Source organism: Sabethes cyaneus, chromosome 2, assembly GCF_943734655.1.
Source record: "Sabethes cyaneus chromosome 2, idSabCyanKW18_F2, whole genome shotgun sequence".
Taxonomy (NCBI): Eukaryota; Metazoa; Arthropoda; class Insecta; order Diptera; family Culicidae; genus Sabethes; species Sabethes cyaneus.
Window position 1 is genome coordinate 210,439,961 of NC_071354.1, and position 10,642 is coordinate 210,450,602.

Consider the following 10,642-nt stretch of genomic DNA (forward strand, 5'->3'; position numbering starts at 1 on the left):
CCAATAGGTGGAAGCAGCACTTCGACGAACACCTAAATTGCGCCCAGGCGGAGATCCATGGCGGCGGGGAAAGCGATTTCGACGGTGCAACAAACGGGGAAGATATGCCAGCCCCAACAACTAAAGAACAACAAGTCAGCTGGGAAAGATGGCATGGGAGCGGAGCTTATTAAAATGGGACTAGAATAGCTGGCCGTTTGTATGCACTGGCTAATTGTTAGAATTTGGGATACGGAACAGTTACCGGAGGAGTGGAAAGATGCCCAAGCAACAATGTAAGTTTTATTGTACTCTTATGGTGGTGTTCAAGGCCAATTTTGGTCTCAAATGCCATCATAAGAGTGTAATAAAACCCAAATTGTTACTTGGATGGGGTTATCTGCCCGAACTATAAAAAGTTGGACTGTGAGAACTATCGAGCGATCACCGTTCTCAATGCCGCCTATAAAATGCTGTCCCAAATCATTTTCCGCCGACTATCACCAATTGCGAATAGATTTGTGGGAACTTATCAAGCCGGCTTCGTCGAAGGTCAATCTACAACGAATCACATATTTACACTGCGGCAAATCCTCCAAAAGGGCCGTGAATACAGAGTTACCACGCATCATTTGTTCGTTGACTTCAAAGCCGCATATGATACCATCGACCGGAAAGAGCTATGGAAAATCATGGACGAGAACAGCTTCCCCAGGAAGCTCATCAAACTGATTGAATCTACGATGGATGGTACACAGTGCTGTGTTCGGATTTCAAGTGGATTGTCAAGTTCATTCGAATCACACAGAGGGCTTCGTCAAGGTGATGGTCTTTCATGCGTGCTGTTCAACATAGCGCTACAAGGTGTTATGAACCAAGCGGATATCAACACGCGGGGCATGATCTTCAACAAATCGTGTCAATTCGTCTGCTTTGCCGATGATATGGATATTGTCGGCTGAACATCTGTGGCGGTGGCTGAACATTACGCCAGATTAAAGCGCGATGCAGAAAAGATTGGGTTAAAGGTAAATACGTCTAAAACCAAATACATGTTGGTCAGCGGAACCGAGGCCGAACGACGCCGCTTGGGCAGTAGTATATTGATCGACGGCGATGAGTTTGAGGTAGTCGATGAATTTGTCTACCTTGGCTCACTGGTAACGGCGGACAATGATACCAGCCGTGAGATTCGGAGGCGTATTATCAGCGGAAGTCGTGCTTACTATGGGCTCCACAAGCAATTGCGGTCGAGCAGACTAAGTCCCCGTACAAAGTGCACCCTGTACAAGACGCTTATTAGACCGGTTGTTCTCTACGGGCATGAAACATGGACAATGCTCGAGGAGGACCTGCGAGTGCTCGGAGTTTTCGAACGACGAGTGCTAAGAACGATCTTCGGCGGCGTACAGGAGAACGGAGTATGGAGGCGGAGGATGAACCATGAACTCGCACAGCTCTATAGCGAACCCAGTATCCAGAAGGTGGCTAAAGCTGGACGGATGCAATGGGCAGGGCATGTTGCAAGAATGCCGGACAACTACCCTGCAAAGATGGTGTTCGCCTCAAATCCGGTAGGAACAAGACGACCAGGAGCGCAGCGAGCAAGGTGGTTAGACCAGGTGGAGCGAGATCTGGCAGAGAGTACTCGGTGTCCGAGGAATTGGAGAGCGGTAGCCCTCAACCGAGTTACATGGAGAAACTTTGTTCAACAGGAAAGCCACTAAGTAAGTAAGAAGTTGCAAATCATTTACGACCTAGTCGAGCCATTTTGTACGTTGTGTTTCCTGCACCTGGTGCAGTTGGAGTTGTTGAAGAGAACAGCTTTCCTAGCACGGTTGTCCGGCATCCTTACGACGTGTCCGGCCCATTGTGGCCCATCGACGTTCGCCAGATGTCCGATGGGAATCTCTCCGAACAGTGCCTGTAGCTGGTGTTTTATACACCTCCGCCACTCTCTCCACACTTTCAGTTTGCACTTCGCCAAATACCGTCTGCAGCATCTTCGTCTTGAACACAGCAAGGGCGCGTATGTCCTCCGAGAGCATCGTCATGGCTTCAAGCCCATGAAGAAGGACTGGTCTAATAAGAGTATTGTCACTGTCAACGTCGTACGGCAGCGTATGCTTCTTGATCGTAACGTTTTGCAAAGGGCAAAGTAAGCCCGATTTCCTGCTTGAAGCGCGACTGTTTTCCTTACTACTGTTGTTGTCCGCGGTCACCAAATACACGAACTCATCTACCACTTTCAGTTCATCACCGTCGACGGTTGCCGTCCGTGGGAGGCACGCATTTATTTCCTTTGAATCCCTTCCATTTATGTATTTGGTCTTCGACGCATTTAATTTTAGCCTAATCCTCCTAAAATTAAATGCGCCGCTTTAGTCCATCGTAAATTGCCTCCGCCGCACAGTGCGTTGAGCCATACACAAAAATCGTTTTTTACTTTATTTTAATCGGGTATACTAAGTATTTAGAATTGTTTATAGATGCCTGCTACTATATAAACAAGTATTAGTTTGCTTGGAAAAGCGCCACAACTACTATTACAAGCGTTCAAACTGTCAAGTTGCTGAGTGGATTTTACTTACAAATTTTGTTTTCATTTTTGAAGGTTATTCATCACGCTCGCAAAAATTTCATAGTTTGTGTAACCAAAATCTTTAAAATGGAGAATAACAATCAAGGTTAGCAAAACAAATTTTGGTTATAGAAGGAATTCATTTTGACCTCACTCCTAAAAAATCGCCCCATAGAAACGACATAGATATTGTCCTTCAAAAAAACAGAACTCCAACTTTGATTACTGATTTAAAAAATGTTCCACCGACTTCCAAGCTAAAATATACACAGAATAATTGTTCAAAGAGTCCTCTACAAGATCGAACAAGTTTTAGTTGCAACTACCTGCAACTCTCCAAGATATTTCAATATTTGTAGATCAACGTCAAGCACTGATAAACCGTCAGATTTCCGTTGATTCTACTATATTATGTTATCCCTGTTAAAAGAAACTACATTTTATGAAGCTTTGTGTTATTACTGCTCAAAATTAAACTCAAAGCGATTTTATTTCATATAGCGAATAAATATTTCTTTAAAAAAATTAATAATCTTAATGGCAGCTGCCGTTTTTTCCGTTTCTCGGGTTGATAATTATGACGAATAATCAATGATAACGATTTTCCTGCTGGAAATTCGTTTCGTGGATCTAATTAAAAGGTTTTCAAAAATTGCCCAACAAAAACAAAACGTCGAGCTGCAGACTTTGAAATTATGTCGTGGAAAATTATTATTTACTTTTCCGTTACGGCTGAGAATGGTAAAAAAGGCTTAAGTATTACTTAAACACAAGCTCTGTTCACAGATATAGATTTGTTAGTGCAAAAGTATATTTTACTTAGAAATGCTCAAACGTCTTTCATAAACATAGCTTTCCAAGCTTTCATGCACCGAAGAAAAACTTTTCGATTACCGAAATTGCAGCCAAGGTTGATCTTCGAGTGCTGCTTAATCTAACACTAGATGGCATTGCTGAATTTACCAAAGTATTTCTAGTAAAAATGCCACTTTCACAAACAACTTTGGTAGTTTTATAACCGACGGCAACCCATATAATGATGAAAAACTTTTACAATGCCTGCGTAAAAATTTGGCACATTTTTGTCATTATGTAAATATTTTGAGACATTTAAGCAAATACTAGCTTCGATTATCAAAAACTACTTTTTTCATTACACTAGCTTCATAAAATGTCTAAACCTAGCAGTTTTGATTTTTGTCCCGCAGTCCCATACGTTCAACGCACTGTGCGCCGTCGCAAAGTTCCTAGCCATGATAACAAAGTCATCTGCGAAACCTAGGAGTTGGCTACCCTTGGTGAAAATTGTGCCTGTGCCTCTCGTTTCGATGCCCGCTCGTCGGATCACCTTCTCAAGAGTGATGTTGAACAGCATGTAGGACAAATCGTCACCTTGCCTCAACCCTCTCCGCCTCTGGAAGGCCACGAGAGTATCTCCGAGGTGCGCATGAAATACATCACTCGATCTAATTATCTCATCAGTCGTGTCAGTTTATCCGGAAAATCCTGTTCGTGCATTATCTGTCATGGCTGGTCTCGATCGACTGCATCGTATGCTGCTTTGAAACCAATAAAAGTGTGATGCGTGAGCACTTTGTACTGCCGACATTTCTGTAAGATCTGTAGGATAGTAAAAGTTTGGTTCGTAGTTGGGCGAGCCCTTATGAAGCTCGCCTGATAATGCCTGACACGATACTTTGTGCTATTGGTGGCAGCCGGCGTAACAGGATCTGGGAGAGTACCTTGTAGATAGCGTTTACTAGCGTTATGCAGCAGTAGAGGCGACCACCCTTTTTGTAGATGGGACAAACCACTTCTTCCATACAATCCTCAGGCTTATTTGACCTTTTGAGACCAGGTGCCGGGATATTACTATCTTCCATGGGCACTCGTAGGGGAACTTCCGTTTCGTCTTTCTTCTGCAACTTTGCCATTAAGGGGGGACCCTACTCTGGAAGACCGAAAAATAATAGATTTTCGTAAATTTTTTTCAGATGCTAGAATTATAGTTAAGTGTTGGGGTATTTTGGTTATTGGTTAAGGTATATTTGAAGATACATTATATATTTTTTGGATATCAGAATAGTGATTATTATGCTGGTGGAGGATGGGCGCGTGAATGCCCGCTAGAAAATAGTTCCTTACTGGCGGTACGTGCCGGGAACCAATGGAGTATCGTAGAACGGATTTCAAGGATGATTTTGAAGCTTTAAGTTAACACCTAAATTGTAACGTAGCGGTTTTTGAAAATTCTAAAAATTACCAAACGGCAATTTTTCCTAAAGAAATGTGTTTTTCATCAAAAATCGGCAATTAAGAGCTCATAAAAAATTTAAAAATTGAGGTATCATAAAACGTAATCATCATGTTACGTAGCTTAACAATTTAGATAATTCGCTTTAACATGCTGAAAAAAAATTTCATCCAAATCGGTCCAATAGATTCTGAGATACACGTACCGCCAGCTAAAGAAACATGGTTTCTGGGAAAACGCGTTCAAAGTTTCGTACAACAATATACTTTCCTTGAGGTGACTCCACAACATTTGCCGTAAGTTTTCAACGAGATAAAATATCAAAAAATCCTTTTGGCGTATTTCTGAAGGTATAAGCGTCTCGAAAATGCAAAAAATAAAATTCGATTTTTTCGACTTTGCAGAGTAGGGTCCCCCATTAAGGTGTTTATCGAAGAACTGCTTCCCCCTGTCGAGCACCTGACGCTCGTTGGTGATAAAATTCCCTCCCTCGAAATAGTTATTCTAATTCTTCATGATCTCTGTCCTCTTTTTGACGTTTCTTGCTCTTCAGAATCGTGGTCAACTAGTTCCTTCCCTACTAGCACGGTTGTTACAAATTTGTAGTGGTAACCAAAATATGACTAATTTCAGTTGTAATCCGGTTGCTTCAACTAAACGAACCTGTAGTGTGCTACTTGGGTTGCTAGTCGTTATTTGGCTAAGCTCTCCCTAGTGGTAACGCTCACATAATTTTTCCAAGAAACTTTTTTTTTCTCTCCACCGATTGTCGGCATTTCCTATAGAATGCACATAGTCTCCAACGTACTGTGTAGTGTGCAGTTATTTTTCGTAGTCGTACGCAATAAAATTAGGAAACGAGACGATTGTCTCTATCGTCAAGTGGGATGATATAGTAGATGTTCTCGTACAGTAGCAAAATACACGGTACGTGGGTAAAATCAAATCAACAACGAAAAGCGGGGACGAGTAAGATCTGTGTGCTTGGGTAAGGTGACAATTGCCAAGCACAAAACAAAACAAAACAAAGCCTAGGAGATACATTCCGTTATCGAAACTAGACTTTCTGTTTTTATATGACACCCAAGCAACATTGAGGGTTTTATCACACTCTTATGAAGGTCTTCATGACCAAAACTGGTCACAAATACCGTCATAAGAGAGCAATAAAACTCAAAGTGTTGTTAGCTGTTAGAGTGCAGGACAATTACAGGACCAGTTGCTACGATCCTTTTGACTCTAACAGCCTCTCCCAATCGGGATTCGAACATATGACAACTGGCATTAAAAATAAATTACTTTGCATGACTTCGAAATGGTCACAGATTGCTACAAGTGAAGCATGTCAACCGCGCTTGCTTGCAAAAACCGACTGCTTTCGAAATAATTAAGTAATTAGACAAGTTCATTGCCATGTTCATGATTTCGCTCCTTCCAACGCACCGGAAGCTGAACGACTTTGCACGCGCGTAAGAGATCACCCGATCGCTATCTTTTGACACCTCGTCGTCGGCACCTTTCCTTCGCACGCACCCTGCCAAGGTGGTCCACATGTCGACAAGCGTAAAAGTGGTGGTGGTGATGGTGGTTTGCTCGAGTTATTAGTCGGTTTCCACACGGCGAGTAAAAGGAGCAAAAAAAAATTCTCGTTTCATTAGCTACACGTTCGGCTAAACAGATGCGCGATCCATGTTTCGCGCCTGCTAATGTAAATAAACCAGAAATGTTTCTCCTATCCGCATAGTATTGGGCCCGTCAGGAACCTGCCTGCTGCCGGCTGTAAGCGAGCTGAGTGAACGGGTAAAGGTTCCACTTTGTGGCTGACGCGCTAGATCTGCTGCGATCGTGCTTGGACAGAATCGTACTTGGAGACCCACCCTTACACCAGGCAGCGCGACTTACACGAACACCAGTCCAAAGGAGGGACTACGACACAGTCGAACTAATGGGGAACTAATTTTAGACGCAATGGAAAACTGCAGCGTTGGACTTGTGCGAGAGGATGTTCTTACTAAATATGGTTGGGGGGTTCCTTATTGTTAGTTCTATACTAAGTCATCAATTCGTTTCACTGATTGCTTTTGTGAACCAGAAACACCCTGTTGTTGATGAAATGTGACGGTGAGACTTCACCGCAGCATCCAAATGGTGCGGGGAAAATTCTCTCAATTTTCACGAAAAACATTGTTCAGTTTAATACATTTCGAGTAAGCAAACAGACGAGATCGCGACTGGCCGCCGAACGCCGCGCGGCACTACTTTTGTTTCACGCGGATAGAGAATTTCTCGCTCCACCGTTTCGTTTTTTTTCGCGATCCCTTTGTCCTGCGTGAAGCCCTTGGACCGTGTCCGCGGAAAAGCTAACGAAATAAAAACGAGTGAAAAGTGCTGAATGGTGAGTGTTGCAAAATGTTCCCGAATTCCGACGCCCCGGGTTCAGCTGTCGGCTGAGAGGCCACGCAGTTTCGATCTATTCTGCCGCTGCGAAAGTTACTGCAGGTGGGATTTCGTGGCGGCGGCTGTGCTAAAAGTTTCATTATGCAGCGGAAAAAATATTGTTTTTTTTTCGTGAGGAATTTTTTTCCCTCGGCTGGAATCTCGACCGTGTCAGCCAGCAGCTGAGCTGGATCCGGTTGAAGGCATGCTGAAATGAGAGTAAAACTGTTGGCGAAACTGTCGGATGAAAATGAACGAAAAAAATGCATCGTCAAGCAACGGAATGGCACCGAAAAGTTTGAAAATGCCAGCAGGCAGGTGAAATAATAACTAACTGTGAACGAAATACATGGAATATCTGCACGACAGAAATCGGTCCTATCCGTAACCGAGACACAGAGACAGGATTCAACGCGGATTTGCTGACTCGTTGTATGGCTTTCGCATCGCAAAAAAAAAATCGTTTGAAAGAATGTATTTTTCAATACATTGTTAATTTAAAATAAGTAAAATTTTTCGTAAAGTTCGATTTGTTTGTATTTTGTAAAAAGTGTAAAGAAGCAATATTTTAAAATTCGTCCAAAAAATACAAGGAAGTATGCAAAATGTTCCCAATAGGGAAATTTCAGTTGACTTTTGCTCACGAGTTTCGAATGAAAACAATGCCAACCTGGCATTGAAAAACGTGAGTTAAATCTGATCGTATTATGGCTGACCTGAAAATGGTTTTAAGCGCAATTTCAGACAAAGCAAAACCTTGCTATTGCATTCCGTTTGACACGCTACTATGTTTGATTTTGTTTCATTTTTTTTCCTAAATTATGTCGCAAATTCATGCACATTTTGAATTAATTGCATTTTGTTACGTTCAATTAAATTCAACAATCTTGAACAAAGTCGCTTTTTCGAGTCTGGATGACAAATAAATATTATTACGAAGTAATACCTACCAGAAAGAAGAAAACAAACAGGTGGAAAGCATCAGATAAAGAAAAACAAATCTGTTCGCAGTCAGTCCAAATTTTGCGCCGAAGTCGCCCGGTAAGCTCATTAAATCTTCATTAAAATCATTCTCCAAACGGACTACTAAAAGCCGATATCGTTGATAAAAAAATCACCATCAAATTTTCCCACAAATGCGTCACCAGCTAGCCCGTGTTTACTCCCATGTAGCAGTTTTCCCCCGTGCCGTTGCGGCCACAACCGCCGGCCACCGTCGATCTGCCGACCGGCATGGAATCACTTGCGCCGTGTCACATTTCGAGGTAACGAAGCAAAAGCAGAAAACAACTTTCCAGCTTCCCGACCTGTCCATCCGGTGCCGCGTCCTACCGTGCGCGCCGCCGATAGGCCGTGCCGCATCGGTTTCGCCGATCCGCCGCCGCCGCGTCGTTACGTGCGATCGAATTTATTCTCTCCGGTTTCCGTTTCGAGCTCCCACCGAATTGTCACCGATAATTTAATTTCTGTTGGCACACTCGTTCGGCGATTATATTTTTTAAATGAAATTACACACCCGGAGATCAAAAGGGTGATCCCATTGTATCGTCGACCTTGCCGAGAGCAGTGCGGTCCGTTGCAAGCTATACACTTTCGGATGGGTAGGTCCTGAACAGCTATGAAAAGTGGCTTTTGTGTGATTACACACTTTGTTGCATCTGATCCCGGTTGTTATCGATAGTCAGGTGTATGTGTAAATTTATTTGTTCGCGGTTGGCGAGTTCGGCACTGTTGGATAAGTGACAGCTGTGGAATGGATAATCTGATATGGCCATCAAACAAAAAAATCAAATCACACGCTGTCGTTCTCCTAAACTTAAATTAGATTCGAGAGCGTACACCGTAATTAACTAAACAAAAAAATAATTCATTATAATATAGCACGTTTCTCTTGATACATATTTAGTTAAACTTGAATTTTGAGCTCCGCTGAAAAAACCCGATTTAATCCACCTAGTGGTGAAAGGAACCTTTGTTATACGGTCTTACTTGGTATTTGAGATAGAAATCGACACGTTTTCGGAACATAATTCTATTGGTTAACATTGCGTAATGCGTTGGTTTACATAAAATTTTTGAAAATTGAATAAGTTTACAAATTTTAAACAAAATAGGAACACTTTTAAATTTTGATAGATCCTTTTTTCATGTAATTGCTGAGTAAGGATAAGTAAGTTGTTATTAATTTGAGTAAGTGCAAATAAAAGTAAGTTGTAAGAGGAAATCTTATTCTTTAACATATACATTGCCTAGTAAAGGTCTTGTTTATAGGTTTTTGAACTATGCATAATTTCCTGTAATGCCATTCTATTTGATTCACATCAATAGAGTTTTCTTGAATAATTTTAATCAATTTTTATTAACCTTCGGTTACTCACGCTGTTGTATTTTGTACAACACGTGTAGGTTTTTCAACGCCATATTGTTATAAAGTTACGAATCGTTGTTTAACTAACGAATATTCTTCAATAAACTTATTCTGAGCAAAATGTCATAATTATTCAATGCATTAATAATTTAAATTGTTTGAAAAATAGATCAGCATAAACCGCCATCACAGAAACGAAACAATCAGCATGCGAGGTGTACCGCAATTGACCCCAAGTGGAATTTCCTCTCGTTTCTTCATATGGAAAAATGGTGTCTGTATGCAGCAAAACTAGCCAATGTAAAATGTTTAAAATGTATCCGTCTGCTGGTAGTCGAGTAATTCGTAGTCAAAATTAAGGTATTTTTTATAATCAAAGTTCTACAGTTCCTAAACAAGCAAACATAGAGGTATACTATATTCAGCAAAGTTGTGTATTTTTATCGTTTGTACAATTTTGTAATACAAGAAAAAGTCATACAACAATTACAAAAAGAGCAAAAATATAAAAACTGAGTTTACAAATTCATATACAATAAATAAGATTTTTCTATTTTAGCTGTAGAGATGGAAGGTTACTGTCTCTAGCAAAATTTGTTGTAATAATATGCTCTATAACTTTGCAGAGCACATCAATGTGTTATATTGACACTGAAGAAAAATAATTTTTTTTATTTCACTTTTAGGGGGATTAATCAAAATTTAGATTCCACCAGACGATAGAGCTTTTAATTTCAAGAAACTATTCTGAAAGTTCGATAAACCTAAAACCAAGTTTTCCCAGTCAAACCTCTAGTGCGCACGTTTTCTTTGGTTTGGGGTTATAGTGCGCGCAAGTAACTGTGTTGCAAAAGTTGGCGCGAGTGTTCGAGGGTTAATATCTTTTGACCGGTACAACCAATTCTTATGAAATTTTGCAGATATATTCATAGTGCCAAAACCTATCGTTTGATATTAAAATAATTGAAATTAGGTAAATTATCTTGGTTTAAATCATTATAAATTATTGTTAATTTTGGTGTGG